At 50.6% G+C, this 13,454-nt stretch overlaps 15 non-coding genes across 15 annotated transcripts; 9 read left to right on the forward strand and 6 right to left on the reverse strand.

Moving 5' to 3' along the window:
• Window positions 1-417: 417 nt before the first annotated feature.
• Trnar-acg lies at window positions 418-490 on the reverse strand. Its single transcript has one exon. It is a non-coding gene; the product is annotated as a tRNA-Arg (tRNA).
• A 445-nt stretch (window positions 491-935) lies between these two features.
• Window positions 936-1,027, forward strand: Trnai-uau. Its single transcript is given in 2 exon segments — window positions 936-973; window positions 992-1,027. It is a non-coding gene; the product is annotated as a tRNA-Ile (tRNA).
• A 111-nt stretch (window positions 1,028-1,138) lies between these two features.
• Window positions 1,139-1,210, forward strand: Trnad-guc. The gene has a single exon. It is a non-coding gene; the product is annotated as a tRNA-Asp (tRNA).
• A 579-nt stretch (window positions 1,211-1,789) lies between these two features.
• Window positions 1,790-1,862, reverse strand: Trnar-acg. The gene has a single exon. It is a non-coding gene; the product is annotated as a tRNA-Arg (tRNA).
• Window positions 1,863-8,221: 6,359 nt separating this feature from the next.
• Trnad-guc lies at window positions 8,222-8,293 on the forward strand. Its single transcript has one exon. It is a non-coding gene; the product is annotated as a tRNA-Asp (tRNA).
• Window positions 8,294-8,872: 579 nt separating this feature from the next.
• Trnar-acg lies at window positions 8,873-8,945 on the reverse strand. Its single transcript has one exon. It is a non-coding gene; the product is annotated as a tRNA-Arg (tRNA).
• Window positions 8,946-9,390: 445 nt separating this feature from the next.
• Window positions 9,391-9,482, forward strand: Trnai-uau. The gene is given in 2 exon segments: window positions 9,391-9,428; window positions 9,447-9,482. It is a non-coding gene; the product is annotated as a tRNA-Ile (tRNA).
• Window positions 9,483-9,593: 111 nt separating this feature from the next.
• On the forward strand, window positions 9,594-9,665 carry Trnad-guc. Its single transcript has one exon. It is a non-coding gene; the product is annotated as a tRNA-Asp (tRNA).
• Window positions 9,666-10,244: 579 nt separating this feature from the next.
• Window positions 10,245-10,317, reverse strand: Trnar-acg. The gene has a single exon. It is a non-coding gene; the product is annotated as a tRNA-Arg (tRNA).
• A 445-nt stretch (window positions 10,318-10,762) lies between these two features.
• Trnai-uau lies at window positions 10,763-10,854 on the forward strand. Its single transcript is given in 2 exon segments — window positions 10,763-10,800; window positions 10,819-10,854. It is a non-coding gene; the product is annotated as a tRNA-Ile (tRNA).
• Window positions 10,855-10,965: 111 nt separating this feature from the next.
• Trnad-guc lies at window positions 10,966-11,037 on the forward strand. The gene has a single exon. It is a non-coding gene; the product is annotated as a tRNA-Asp (tRNA).
• Window positions 11,038-11,616: 579 nt separating this feature from the next.
• Window positions 11,617-11,689, reverse strand: Trnar-acg. The gene has a single exon. It is a non-coding gene; the product is annotated as a tRNA-Arg (tRNA).
• A 445-nt stretch (window positions 11,690-12,134) lies between these two features.
• Trnai-uau lies at window positions 12,135-12,226 on the forward strand. Its single transcript is given in 2 exon segments — window positions 12,135-12,172; window positions 12,191-12,226. It is a non-coding gene; the product is annotated as a tRNA-Ile (tRNA).
• A 111-nt stretch (window positions 12,227-12,337) lies between these two features.
• Window positions 12,338-12,409, forward strand: Trnad-guc. Its single transcript has one exon. It is a non-coding gene; the product is annotated as a tRNA-Asp (tRNA).
• A 579-nt stretch (window positions 12,410-12,988) lies between these two features.
• On the reverse strand, window positions 12,989-13,061 carry Trnar-acg. The gene has a single exon. It is a non-coding gene; the product is annotated as a tRNA-Arg (tRNA).
• Between the last annotated feature and the right edge of the window lie 393 nt (window positions 13,062-13,454).

A 13,454-nucleotide genomic window follows, 5' to 3' on the forward strand; every position in this document is an offset into this window, starting at 1 on the left:
CCGTCGACGCTGAATCAGCGCACCCCAGGATTAATGATCGAGCTCGAAGCACCCAAGAAAAAGAATAATTTTAGCAGAGCGTGGTTTCGATCCACGGACCTCTGGGTTATGGGCCCAGCACGCTTCCACTGCGCCACTCTGCTGTGCGGACAGATGCGCGCTCTTCGGTGCGTGACATGGGACACTTGGAAAAGCGTTGTCTGCGTCGCCTACCGTTTAATTAACTGCGTAGCATCTGCCAGCTTGACTTGTCTCGACTTTGCTCGACTGACGCTACGCTGACGCTTGCACGAAGCGATATTTACCGCGATCGTCTCGAGATGCAGCTGCGAGATGCTCAGGATTAACATTGCACTCCACGAAGGTGGAGACATTCGAATGCACTGCCTAGCTACGCGCCCGCAACTAACAAAATGCCGACCCTGCCAGGATTCGAACCTGGAATCTTCTGATCCGTAGTCAGACGCGTTATCCGTTGCGCCACAGGGCCACTGTTCGCGTTTTCTGCTACGAGGCGGGTGCACATCGCAAAGCAACGTGTTCTCCGTGGCTCGGCAATTGCATGTCATCCACTGACAACGGCGGCGCGGCCACTCTGGTCTTCGGCACTCTGCAGGGAGCTGCCACCAAGGAAGGCATCTCTCCTCCTGCTGCTCGGCCACGGAGCGCCTGCACAGCTTAGAGCTTGCCACAGATCTGCCGTCGCTGATGGACAGGTAGCGGAATGCAAGGCGGCCGTTTTTTTGCATTTTTTCGGTGATGACAAGCGGTTGACATGCTTGTAAGTGTAGCATATAAAACAAGAATCGTATGAAGCATTCGTAGACAGGTGCTAACGTCGCAGTATGGCCGCAGGTGACGGTCGTATGACGGGTCTGTAGCCACAACAGGTTGGCATCAAAGTGAATACCGCTAACTGTAAGCACTGTGCTGTAGCCCCAGTGGCGCAATTGGTTAGCGCACGGTACTTATAAGGCAGTAGCCGTGAGCAATGCCGGGGTTGTGAGTTCGAGCCTCACCTGGGGCATACTTTTATTTCGTAGCAGCTGACTATGGAAGCATCGGGACGCTAGGTTTGAGATGTATCGCGTACATGAGAACCATAAATGTGCGTGCACTGTAGACAAGGACTGCGTGTTCCTCGGTAGTATAGTGGTTAGTATCCCCGCCTGTCACGCGGGAGACCGGGGTTCGATTCCCCGCCGGGGAGATGCGAATTTTATATCGCGAAGGTTGCGCGTGTGGCCCGAAAAAGCATTACCGTTGTGATCAAGGAATGTAATTGCTAAAAAATCGTAAGAAAGTCTGCGTCTTAGGAAGTGTTTCTCGTATTCTGCACACGACGTCGTCGTTTCACAACTCACAGGGTTTGCCGTCGACGCTGAATCAGCGCACCCCAGGATTAATGATCGAGCTCGAAGCACCCAAGAAAAAGAATAATTTTAGCAGAGCGTGGTTTCGATCCACGGACCTCTGGGTTATGGGCCCAGCACGCTTCCACTGCGCCACTCTGCTGTGCGGACAGATGCGCGCTCTTCGGTGCGTGACATGGGACACTTGGAAAAGCGTTGTCTGCGTCGCCTACCGTTTAATTAACTGCGTAGCATCTGCCAGCTTGACTTGTCTCGACTTTGCTCGACTGACGCTACGCTGACGCTTGCACGAAGCGATATTTACCGCGATCGTCTCGAGATGCAGCTGCGAGATGCTCAGGATTAACATTGCACTCCACGAAGGTGGAGACATTCGAATGCACTGCCTAGCTACGCGCCCGCAACTAACAAAATGCCGACCCTGCCAGGATTCGAACCTGGAATCTTCTGATCCGTAGTCAGACGCGTTATCCGTTGCGCCACAGGGCCACTGTTCGCGTTTTCTGCTACGAGGCGGGTGCACATCGCAAAGCAACGTGTTCTCCGTGGCTCGGCAATTGCATGTCATCCACTGACAACGGCGGCGCGGCCACTCTGGTCTTCGGCACTCTGCAGGGAGCTGCCACCAAGGAAGGCATCTCTCCTCCTGCTGCTCGGCCACGGAGCGCCTGCACAGCTTAGAGCTTGCCACAGATCTGCCGTCGCTGATGGACAGGTAGCGGAATGCAAGGCGGCCGTTTTTTTGCATTTTTTCGGTGATGACAAGCGGTTGACATGCTTGTAAGTGTAGCATATAAAACAAGAATCGTATGAAGCATTCGTAGACAGGTGCTAACGTCGCAGTATGGCCGCAGGTGACGGTCGTATGACGGGTCTGTAGCCACAACAGGTTGGCATCAAAGTGAATACCGCTAACTGTAAGCACTGTGCTGTAGCCCCAGTGGCGCGGCAGTCTGCCTGCAGCGGCCGTGGCGTGCGGTTGTCTGTGCTCCGCGCTGCGGCTGGCTTGTTTACTTCTGCGGGGTAAGTCGCTCGCTAGCAGCGGTTATTCTTGCGTTTGTGGAATGACGATGATAATTCAGTGATGGCACATACTATGAGGAAAGACACCTTGAAGTTAACGTTCGATAACACGTTTGCCCGACCAACATCCTTCGAAATCGAGGATTTCCTCGAAGAAGTGATGAAAATTGGCCTCGATGAGATTATCGGTATACATTTGTCGATTCTGTCTAGCATCGTTTATATCAAGATGAGAGATGCCGAGTTTTGTGACAAACTAGTTGACTCCTTTAGTTCTGGTTTGAAGTTTAAGCATAGTGATGGCAATGTGGGTGTGGTTACTGTTTCTCACGCCGGGCTTGGACTTCGAACAATTCGCATTTTTGAACTACCGTTTGAGGTCCCAGCAGACCAGATAAACGTTGCGTTATCGCCGTATGGCAAAGTTTTGAGCAACTTTGCCGAACGTTGGTCTCCGGCGCATAAGTATCCGGTACTGAATGGTGTCAGGCAGCTTAAAGTTGACTTGCAACGACATATTCCGTCGTACGTCACGGTTTGTGGGTACCGTGCCGTCGTAATGTATGATGGCCAACCTAGAACATGTGCCAGATGTAACTCGACGGGACATGTTCGTGCGGAATGTTTACAGCGTCGTGTAGTTCAACTGCCAACCGGAGAGAGTGTTAGCCCTCCCGCGATGTCAACATTACAGCCATCGTACGTGTCGGTTGCCCGCGGTGAGCCGTCCATACAACTGATTCGCGATAAACCTGCCGGACCCAGTTCCGTCGTTAATGTGACGTCTCCGGACACGCCAGTCGCGTCCGAGATGGCTGCTTCTGAAACACATGAAACTAACAGGACCAGTGAGATGGCGGTGGACCAGCCCTCACGGGGTGCCGAGTTGGTGGAGGTGTCCATGGCTCCTGCTCCCATGTCTGAACGAGTCGCTGAAACGATGCCCAACTCCGACACAGTAATACGTGGTAATCGATCTCCGAAGAAAAATAAAAAGCGGAGGATGGCTCATCAAGGTGCGGAAGATACAGCACCGAGCTTGCGGGGAAAGGCTAAATTAATCGGTCAGAATTTAAAAGAAGGGCCCGCAGACGCTGCCGCCTCGCCTTCGCGCTCGCGGGACACAACGCGATCAGACGACACCATGTCGGAGACTCCCACGGTGTACGACAGCGGACCAGATGAGACGCCCACTCAGCAAACTGAGCCACAGAATACGAATCCACCAGTTTCTGAGCCAGTAGGCACCCTTTGCTCTCCCAATTGGGCGGACGAGTTTGAAACGAACGAAGCTGATGTAGAGATGCAGGAGGATTCCACACCCTCGACCGGCTCCTTGCCCCCCGTATCAGCGGTTGATGGACACAACGTCCACGTGGCCATGGCTACTCAAACGACCGACACGGTCAGCGCCTCCAATTGAAGGCTGTATGACGCACCCTATCGTTTGCTCCTTTCGTACCAAACATCAATGACCACCTTGCAGGCCTACAAGATCCTGACTCTCAATATCAATAAGATACGCAGTGATTTGAATCTGAAGAACTTACAAGACTTGTTATACGCAGCCGACATCGATATAGCCATGCTTCAGGAAGTGAGTGAGATCAGGTTAGACCACATAGCAGGGTATAACGCTTTCGTGAACCCTGGCAACGGTTTCGAACTTGGAACAGCATTACTGTTAAAAGAAGGGATCATTGCAAATTGTGAGGCCAAACTGGTGACCGGCAGAGGGATAGCAGTCACTGTCAATAACATCAGACTGATTAATATTTACGCACCTTCTGGGTCCAGTAATAGGCAACACCGTGCAGAATTTTTTCGCCACGAGATCCTTCCGCTCTTCGGGACCAACTACAGTGATGTCATTTTTGGCGGCGATTTCAATTGTGTGCTTCGTCAAATCGATCAAACTCCTCACTTTAATCGGTGTGTCGAATTAGAACAGATCATTCAAGAACTCCGCTTCACTGACACTTGGACGCACATGCACGGAGTGGAAGTAGGTTTTACGCATGTTACCAATCATTCAGCAAGTAGGTTAGATAGAATTTACATATCGCGTAATTTAACGCAACACCTGCTACACACCGAAATATGGCCAACTGTATTTTCCGACCATGCTGCCTATATCTGCACCGTCAACATGCAAAAACAGGAAACATACCGGGGTCGAGGGTTATGGAAGTTCAACATCGCACATTTGCATGATCCTGCATGTCGAGAAGCCTTCCTGTCCACCTGGACGGCATGTGAACGCAAATTCAGATCCTACAACTCCGCGATCGAGTGGTGGCTCAAATGCGCCAAACCACAAATTAGGAAAACTTTAATGTTTTACTCCCGTCAGAAAAGTCTGTGGCACAAACGGACCATGGAATTTTACTTTCAGTGTCTTCGGGAGTTGTATAAATGTGACGCGACCGTTATCGGCAATTTTGCAAAGATCAAAAGAATTCAGGCGAAACTTTTAACGCTGCAACGGAAACAGTTGGAAGGTTTTCAAATTCGGGCGCGAGTTCCTAAGACGGTGCAAGAAGAAGAGGCTGCCATGTATCACATGTTACGTGAAAGTCGACGAGGCAGTCGGAAAATCATTACACACATCCGAACCAGCACCGGGGCAATAGTTACTAAACAAAGTGACATTATGCGTGCGATTGAAGAGTACTATCGAGACCTGATGTCCAATAAAATGACAGATGATACCGTGTTTGCGGAGTTTGCGACAAATTTATCACGGAAACTCAGCCCCACAGAGGCGACTCAGCTGATGACAGAGGTGACAGAAGACGAATTAACAGACGTTATCCTAAGGAGTCCGAAGAATAAATCTCCTGGTTGCGATGGCATACCTGCAGAAGTATATCAAACCTTCTGGCCGCAGATGAAATCGAAACTCCTTGCAATATGTAAAGAACTAATGAACCCACAAAACGTTATTCCGCAGGACTTTCGACAAGGAATTGTTGTCTTACTGCCCAAGACCCCGTGCAGTAACGACCTCACTAACCTGCGACCTCTCACGTTATTAAATAGTGATTATAAACTATTCGCCCGTGTTCTGAGCCAACGGCTCAAAACTGTCATGACCACAATCACAGGACAGTATCAAACGAGTGTCGGTAGAGATAGATCTATTTACCACACGCTCACGGATTACAGAGATGTCATTGCCGTAGCGGAGGCTTGCAAGTTAAAATGCGCCCTCGTCATGATAGACTTTGCAAAAGCGTTCGACAGGGTGAGCCATCGTTTCCTTTTCCGCGTCATGCAGGAATTGGGGTTTCCGCACCAGTTCACCCAAGTACTCGACAATCTGATCCGTAACAGTACGTCGCGGATTCAAATTAATGGTCGCCTCAGTGGCGCTATTGATATCGAGTGTTCGGTGAGGCAAGGCTGTCCGATGTCGATGGCTCTCTTTGCCATCGCCATAGAACCTCTGCTCGCTACGCTAACTGCACATTTGCAGGGATTGGAAATCAATAGCCAGAAGATTGTGTGCCGTGCGTACGCAGATGATGTCGGCTTTCTTGTCGTGAACGCGCAAGAAGTGCGGTCCTCACTTCAAATACTTCAACGATATGAGGCGGTATCTGGGGCGAAGGTGAACTGGCAAAAATCCGGACTCCTGAATGTTGGACGGGGAATAAATCTACCCAATCATACCCGATTACGAGAAATTACCAGTATAAAGTGCTTAGGCCTTGAGTTTCGGCGGAAGATACAGAATACCATTGCTGTTAATTATAGAGCTTTACTTCATAAAGTTAGGGCATGTGTACAACTGCATAGCATGAGGAAACTGAATGCTCTCCAAAAAATTGAACTGGTCAACACTTATATCCTCTCGAAGATTAACTATGTCGCCAAAGTGTTGCCTCTTCCCAGTGGCATTGCACATAGAATGCTGTCTGCCCTGGGCCATTTTGTGACCAGAGGCAATATCTTCAAAGTTAAATATGTTACGTTGACGCTCCCTCCTCGGAAGGGCGGATTGAACCTCACAGATGTCTATAAAAAGGCACAGGCGCTCTATCTAAGCAGTATGTATAAGCTATGGACAAAATCTCCACACTGTCTCACTGCTCACCTTCTCAACGAAATCTCCCCAGCGAACCTCAACCCCCCGATTGATGTACATCATATTCCACACGACCTTTATCATTTAAAATACTTCCTGCTTGAATATAGTTATGCTCGAACAAGAATTCCGGCGAAGGAAATAACGGTGGTGAAGCAACTTTATAAGACTTTGATCGAGTCCACCTCCAGGAATAACATCGAAGACAAATATACAGCTCACAATTGGCGGGTGATTTGGGATAATATTCATTCACGCCATTTACCGTCTCACGTGCGAGCGTCTTGGTATCTCACGGTGAATCGCAAAATAGCTACCAATGCCAGACTCCATTCCATTCATCTGGCCGATTCACCCTTATGCAACACTTGCCAGGTACAAGATAGCGAGGAACATCGATTTGTCTGCGAAAAAGTGCGAGATGTTTGGGCGGTCATACGACAGTTGTTGGCGAGCATCACTAGAACATGCCCTGCGACCATAACGCCAGCTGACTTCCTCACTCCGGAGGTAGTGCCTTACCCGCAGACCAAAAGAAATTCAGTAAACTGGCTTAAAGGCCACACAGTTTACTATCTTTTCAATGTGAACGAAACGAGTAAAGAAGACTTTCTCCTGTATTTAATGATACAGCACCACCGACTACAGAAGACTAAAAACTATAAAGCTCATTTTGCAAACTTTTTAAGTCACACGATCATTTCACAGCCAATATAGGATGGAGTGCTTAAAGCCATTTCTTCCGACATGGTGGATTCCACTCTTCCTTCGGACGCCCGAAGTGCAGTCCAAAGAAGTAAGTGCGGGACAGGCTAATTTACGAGTGCGTCACTTGGATCATTCGTCACGTTCAGAAATTAACAGAATGTTTGTAATAGCGCGTTCCGTCTCTTTGGCGGATGCCCTGCACAGAACTGAGTTTCCTAGTTTCTTAATTGTAACAGTCGATCCGATGGAGAGAAACAACGATAGAAGACTTTTCATTTATATTTTTCATTTCAATACTAACTCTGATTTGTGGGGTGAGACGCACTCATGCGGTGCAAAGTGCACGGATTCCCGGATCTCCTGAATACATATGAAAATGGACAAATTCATTTACACTGCAAATGGATGCAACATTTCGTCTCCGGACTAATTTCTGTTTTTATGTTACTGGCGGCGGAGTCAAGCCGCAGCATTTCTTCAGTGCGCCGATGAGGTAGGGTGCCGTGGTGACGGTTACGGTGGGAGACAAGATGGCCAGGCCTCAGATTGCATGACCCCTGCCCTCCTTGCCTCTCCCTGCCTGATACCACTTAAAGACACAAAAAAAAAAAAAAAAAAAAAAAAAAGTGGTATAATGCTCGCCTGCCACGCGGGCGGCCCGGGAAAAAAGATACATATAAAAAAAAAACAAAAAAAAAAAGTGGTTAAAAAAAAAAAAAAAAAAAAAAAGTGGCTAGGATACCTGGCTCTCACCCAGGAGGCCCGGGTTCGATTCCCGGTACCTTAAAAAAAAAAAAAAAAAAAAAAAAAAAAAAAAAAAAAAAAAAAAGTGGCGCACTTGGTTAGCGCACGGTACTTATAAGGCAGTAGCCGTGAGCAATGCCGGGGTTGTGAGTTCGAGCCTCACCTGGGGCATACTTTTATTTCGTAGCAGCTGACTATGGAAGCTTCGGGACGCTAGATTTGAGATGCATCACGTACCTGAGAGACCATAAATGTGCGAGCACTGTAGTCAACGACTGCGTGTTCCTCGGTAGTATAGTGGTTAGTATCCCCGCCTGTCACGCGGGAGACCGGGGTTCGATTCCCCGCCGGGGAGGTGCGATTTTTATATCGCGAAGGTTGCACATGTGGCCCGAAAAAGCATTACCGTTGTGATCAAGGAATGTAATTGCTAAAAAATCGTAAGAAAGTCTGCGTCTTAGGAAGTGTTTCTCGTATTCTGCACACGACGTCGTCGTTTCACAACTCACAGGGTTTGCCGTCGACGCTGAATCAGCGCACCCCAGGATTAATGATCGAGCTCGAAGCACCCAAAAAAAAGAATAATTTTAGCAGAGCGTGGTTTCGATCCACGGACCTCTGGGTTATGGGCCCAGCACGCTTCCACTGCGCCACTCTGCTGTGCGGACAGATGCGCGCTCTTCGGTGCGTGACATGGGACACTTGGAAAAGCGTTGTCTGCGTCGCCTACCGTTTAATTAACTGCGTAGCATCTGCCAGCTTGACTTGTCTCGACTTTGCTCGACTGACGCTACGCTGACGCTTGCACGAAGCGATATTTACCGCGATCGTCTCGAGATGCAGCTGCGAGATGCTCAGGATTAACATTGCACTCCACGAAGGTGGAGACATTCGAATGCACTGCCTAGCTACGCGCCCGCAACTAACAAAATGCCGACCCTGCCAGGATTCGAACCTGGAATCTTCTAATCCGTAGTCAGACGCGTTATCCGTTGCGCCACAGGGCCACTGTTCGCGTTTTGTGCTACGAGGCGGGTGCACATCGCAAAGCAACGTGTTCTCCGTGGCTCGACAATTGCATGTCATCCACTGACAACTGCGGCGCGGCCACTCTGGTCTTCGGCACTCTGCAGGGAGCTGCCACCAAGGAAGGCATCTCTCCTCCTGCTGCTCGGCCACGGAGCGCCTGCACAGCTTAGAGCTTGCCACAGATCTGCCGTCGCTGATGGACAGGTAGCGGAATGCAAGGCGGCCGTTTTTTTGCATTTTTTCGGTGATGACAAGCGGTTGACATGCTTGTAAGTGTAGCATATAAAACAAGAATCGTATGAAGCATTCGTAGACAGGTGCTAACGTCGCAGTATGGCCGCAGGTGACGGTCGTATGACGGGTCTGTAGCCACAACAGGTTGGCATCAAAGTGAATACCGCTAACTGTAAGCACTCTGCTGTAGCCCCAGTGGCGCAATTGGTTAGCGCACGGTACTTATAAGGCAGTAGCCGTGAGCAATGCCGGGGTTGTGAGTTCGAGCCTCACCTGGGGCATACTTTTATTTCGTAGCAGCTGACTATGGAAGCATCGGGACGCTAGGTTTGAGATGTATCGCGTACATGAGAACCATAAATGTGCGTGCACTGTAGACAAGGACTGCGTGTTCCTCGGTAGTATAGTGGTTAGTATCCCCGCCTGTCACGCGGGAGACCGGGGTTCGATTCCCCGCCGGGGAGATGCGAATTTTATATCGCGAAGGTTGCGCGTGTGGCCCGAAAAAGCATTACCGTTGTGATCAAGGAATGTAATTGCTAAAAAATCGTAAGAAAGTCTGCGTCTTAGGAAGTGTTTCTCGTATTCTGCACACGACGTCGTCGTTTCACAACTCACAGGGTTTGCCGTCGACGCTGAATCAGCGCACCCCAGGATTAATGATCGAGCTCGAAGCACCCAAGAAAAAGAATAATTTTAGCAGAGCGTGGTTTCGATCCACGGACCTCTGGGTTATGGGCCCAGCACGCTTCCACTGCGCCACTCTGCTGTGCGGACAGATGCGCGCTCTTCGGTGCGTGACATGGGACACTTGGAAAAGCGTTGTCTGCGTCGCCTACCGTTTAATTAACTGCGTAGCATCTGCCAGCTTGACTTGTCTCGACTTTGCTCGACTGACGCTACGCTGACGCTTGCACGAAGCGATATTTACCGCGATCGTCTCGAGATGCAGCTGCGAGATGCTCAGGATTAACATTGCACTCCACGAAGGTGGAGACATTCGAATGCACTGCCTAGCTACGCGCCCGCAACTAACAAAATGCCGACCCTGCCAGGATTCGAACCTGGAATCTTCTGATCCGTAGTCAGACGCGTTATCCGTTGCGCCACAGGGCCACTGTTCGCGTTTTGTGCTACGAGGCGGGTGCACATCGCAAAACAACGTGTTCTCCGTGGCTCGACAATTGCATGTCATCCACTGACAACGGCGGCGCGGCCACTCTGGTCTTCGGCACTCTGCAGGGAGCTGCCACCAAGGAAGGCATCTCTCCTCCTGCTGCTCGGCCACGGAGCGCCTGCACAGCTTAGAGCTTGCCACAGATCTGCCGTCGCTGATGGACAGGTAGCGGAATGCAAGGCGGCCGTTTTTTTGCATTTTTTCGGTGATGACAAGCGGTTGACATGCTTGTAAGTGTAGCATATAAAACAAGAATCGTATGAAGCATTCGTAGACAGGTGCTAACGTCGCAGTATGGCCGCAGGTGACGGTCGTATGACGGGTCTGTAGCCACAACAGGTTGGCATCAAAGTGAATACCGCTAACTGTAAGCACTGTGCTGTAGCCCCAGTGGCGCAATTGGTTAGCGCACGGTACTTATAAGGCAGTAGCCGTGAGCAATGCCGGGGTTGTGAGTTCGAGCCTCACCTGGGGCATACTTTTATTTCGTAGCAGCTGACTATGGAAGCATCGGGACGCTAGGTTTGAGATGTATCGCGTACATGAGAACCATAAATGTGCGTGCACTGTAGACAAGGACTGCGTGTTCCTCGGTAGTATAGTGGTTAGTATCCCCGCCTGTCACGCGGGAGACCGGGGTTCGATTCCCCGCCGGGGAGGTGCGAATTTTATATCGCGAAGGTTGCGCGTGTGGCCCGAAAAAGCATTACCGTTGTGATCAAGGAATGTAATTGCTAAAAAATCGTAAGAAAGTCTGCGTCTTAGGAAGTGTTTCTCGTATTCTGCACACGACGTCGTCGTTTCACAACTCACAGGGTTTGCCGTCGACGCTGAATCAGCGCACCCCAGGATTAATGATCGAGCTCGAAGCACCCAAGAAAAAGAATAATTTTAGCAGAGCGTGGTTTCGATCCACGGACCTCTGGGTTATGGGCCCAGCACGCTTCCACTGCGCCACTCTGCTGAGCGGACAGATGCGCGCTCTTCGGTGCGTGACATGGGACACTTGGAAAAGCGTTGTCTGCGTCGCCTACCGTTTAATTAACTGCGTAGCATCTGCCAGCTTGACTTGTCTCGACTTTGCTCGACTGACGCTACGCTGACGCTTGCACGAAGCGATATTTACCGCGATCGTCTCGAGATGCAGCTGCGAGATGCTCAGGATTAACATTGCACTCCACGAAGGTGGAGACATTCGAATGCACTGCCTAGCTACGCGCCCGCAACTAACAAAATGCCGACCCTGCCAGGATTCGAACCTGGAATCTTCTAATCCGTAGTCAGACGCGTTATCCGTTGCGCCACAGGGCCACTGTTCGCGTTTTGTGCTACGAGGCGGGTGCACATCGCAAAGCAACGTGTTCTCCGTGGCTCGACAATTGCATGTCATCCACTGACAACTGCGGCGCGGCCACTCTGGTCTTCGGCACTCTGCAGGGAGCTGCCACCAAGGAAGGCATCTCTCCTCCTGCTGCTCGGCCACGGAGCGCCTGCACAGCTTAGAGCTTGCCACAGATCTGCCGTCGCTGATGGACAGGTAGCGGAATGCAAGGCGGCCGTTTTTTTGCATTTTTTCGGTGATGACAAGCGGTTGACATGCTTGTAAGTGTAGCATATAAAACAAGAATCGTATGAAGCATTCGTAGACAGGTGCTAACGTCGCAGTATGGCCGCAGGTGACGGTCGTATGACGGGTCTGTAGCCACAACAGGTTGGCATCAAAGTGAATACCGCTAACTGTAAGCACTCTGCTGTAGCCCCAGTGGCGCAATTGGTTAGCGCACGGTACTTATAAGGCAGTAGCCGTGAGCAATGCCGGGGTTGTGAGTTCGAGCCTCACCTGGGGCATACTTTTATTTCGTAGCAGCTGACTATGGAAGCATCGGGACGCTAGGTTTGAGATGTATCGCGTACATGAGAACCATAAATGTGCGTGCACTGTAGACAAGGACTGCGTGTTCCTCGGTAGTATAGTGGTTAGTATCCCCGCCTGTCACGCGGGAGACCGGGGTTCGATTCCCCGCCGGGGAGATGCGAATTTTATATCGCGAAGGTTGCGCGTGTGGCCCGAAAAAGCATTACCGTTGTGATCAAGGAATGTAATTGCTAAAAAATCGTAAGAAAGTCTGCGTCTTAGGAAGTGTTTCTCGTATTCTGCACACGACGTCGTCGTTTCACAACTCACAGGGTTTGCCGTCGACGCTGAATCAGCGCACCCCAGGATTAATGATCGAGCTCGAAGCACCCAAGAAAAAGAATAATTTTAGCAGAGCGTGGTTTCGATCCACGGACCTCTGGGTTATGGGCCCAGCACGCTTCCACTGCGCCACTCTGCTGTGCGGACAGATGCGCGCTCTTCGGTGCGTGACATGGGACACTTGGAAAAGCGTTGTCTGCGTCGCCTACCGTTTAATTAACTGCGTAGCATCTGCCAGCTTGACTTGTCTCGACTTTGCTCGACTGACGCTACGCTGACGCTTGCACGAAGCGATATTTACCGCGATCGTCTCGAGATGCAGCTGCGAGATGCTCAGGATTAACATTGCACTCCACGAAGGTGGAGACATTCGAATGCACTGCCTAGCTACGCGCCCGCAACTAACAAAATGCCGACCCTGCCAGGATTCGAACCTGGAATCTTCTGATCCGTAGTCAGACGCGTTATCCGTTGCGCCACAGGGCCACTGTTCGCGTTTTGTGCTACGAGGCGGGTGCACATCGCAAAACAACGTGTTCTCCGTGGCTCGACAATTGCATGTCATCCACTGACAACGGCGGCGCGGCCACTCTGGTCTTCGGCACTCTGCAGGGAGCTGCCACCAAGGAAGGCATCTCTCCTCCTGCTGCTCGGCCACGGAGCGCCTGCACAGCTTAGAGCTTGCCACAGATCTGCCGTCGCTGATGGACAGGTAGCGGAATGCAAGGCGGCCGTTTTTTTGCATTTTTTCGGTGATGACAAGCGGTTGACATGCTTGTAAGTGTAGCATATAAAACAAGAATCGTATGAAGCATTCGTAGACAGGTGCTAACGTCGCAGTATGGCCGCAGGTGACGGTCGTATGACGGGTCTGTAGCC

The sequence above is a fragment of the Schistocerca piceifrons genome, chromosome 8, assembly GCF_021461385.2.
Source record: "Schistocerca piceifrons isolate TAMUIC-IGC-003096 chromosome 8, iqSchPice1.1, whole genome shotgun sequence".
Classification (NCBI taxonomy): Eukaryota; Metazoa; Arthropoda; class Insecta; order Orthoptera; family Acrididae; genus Schistocerca; species Schistocerca piceifrons.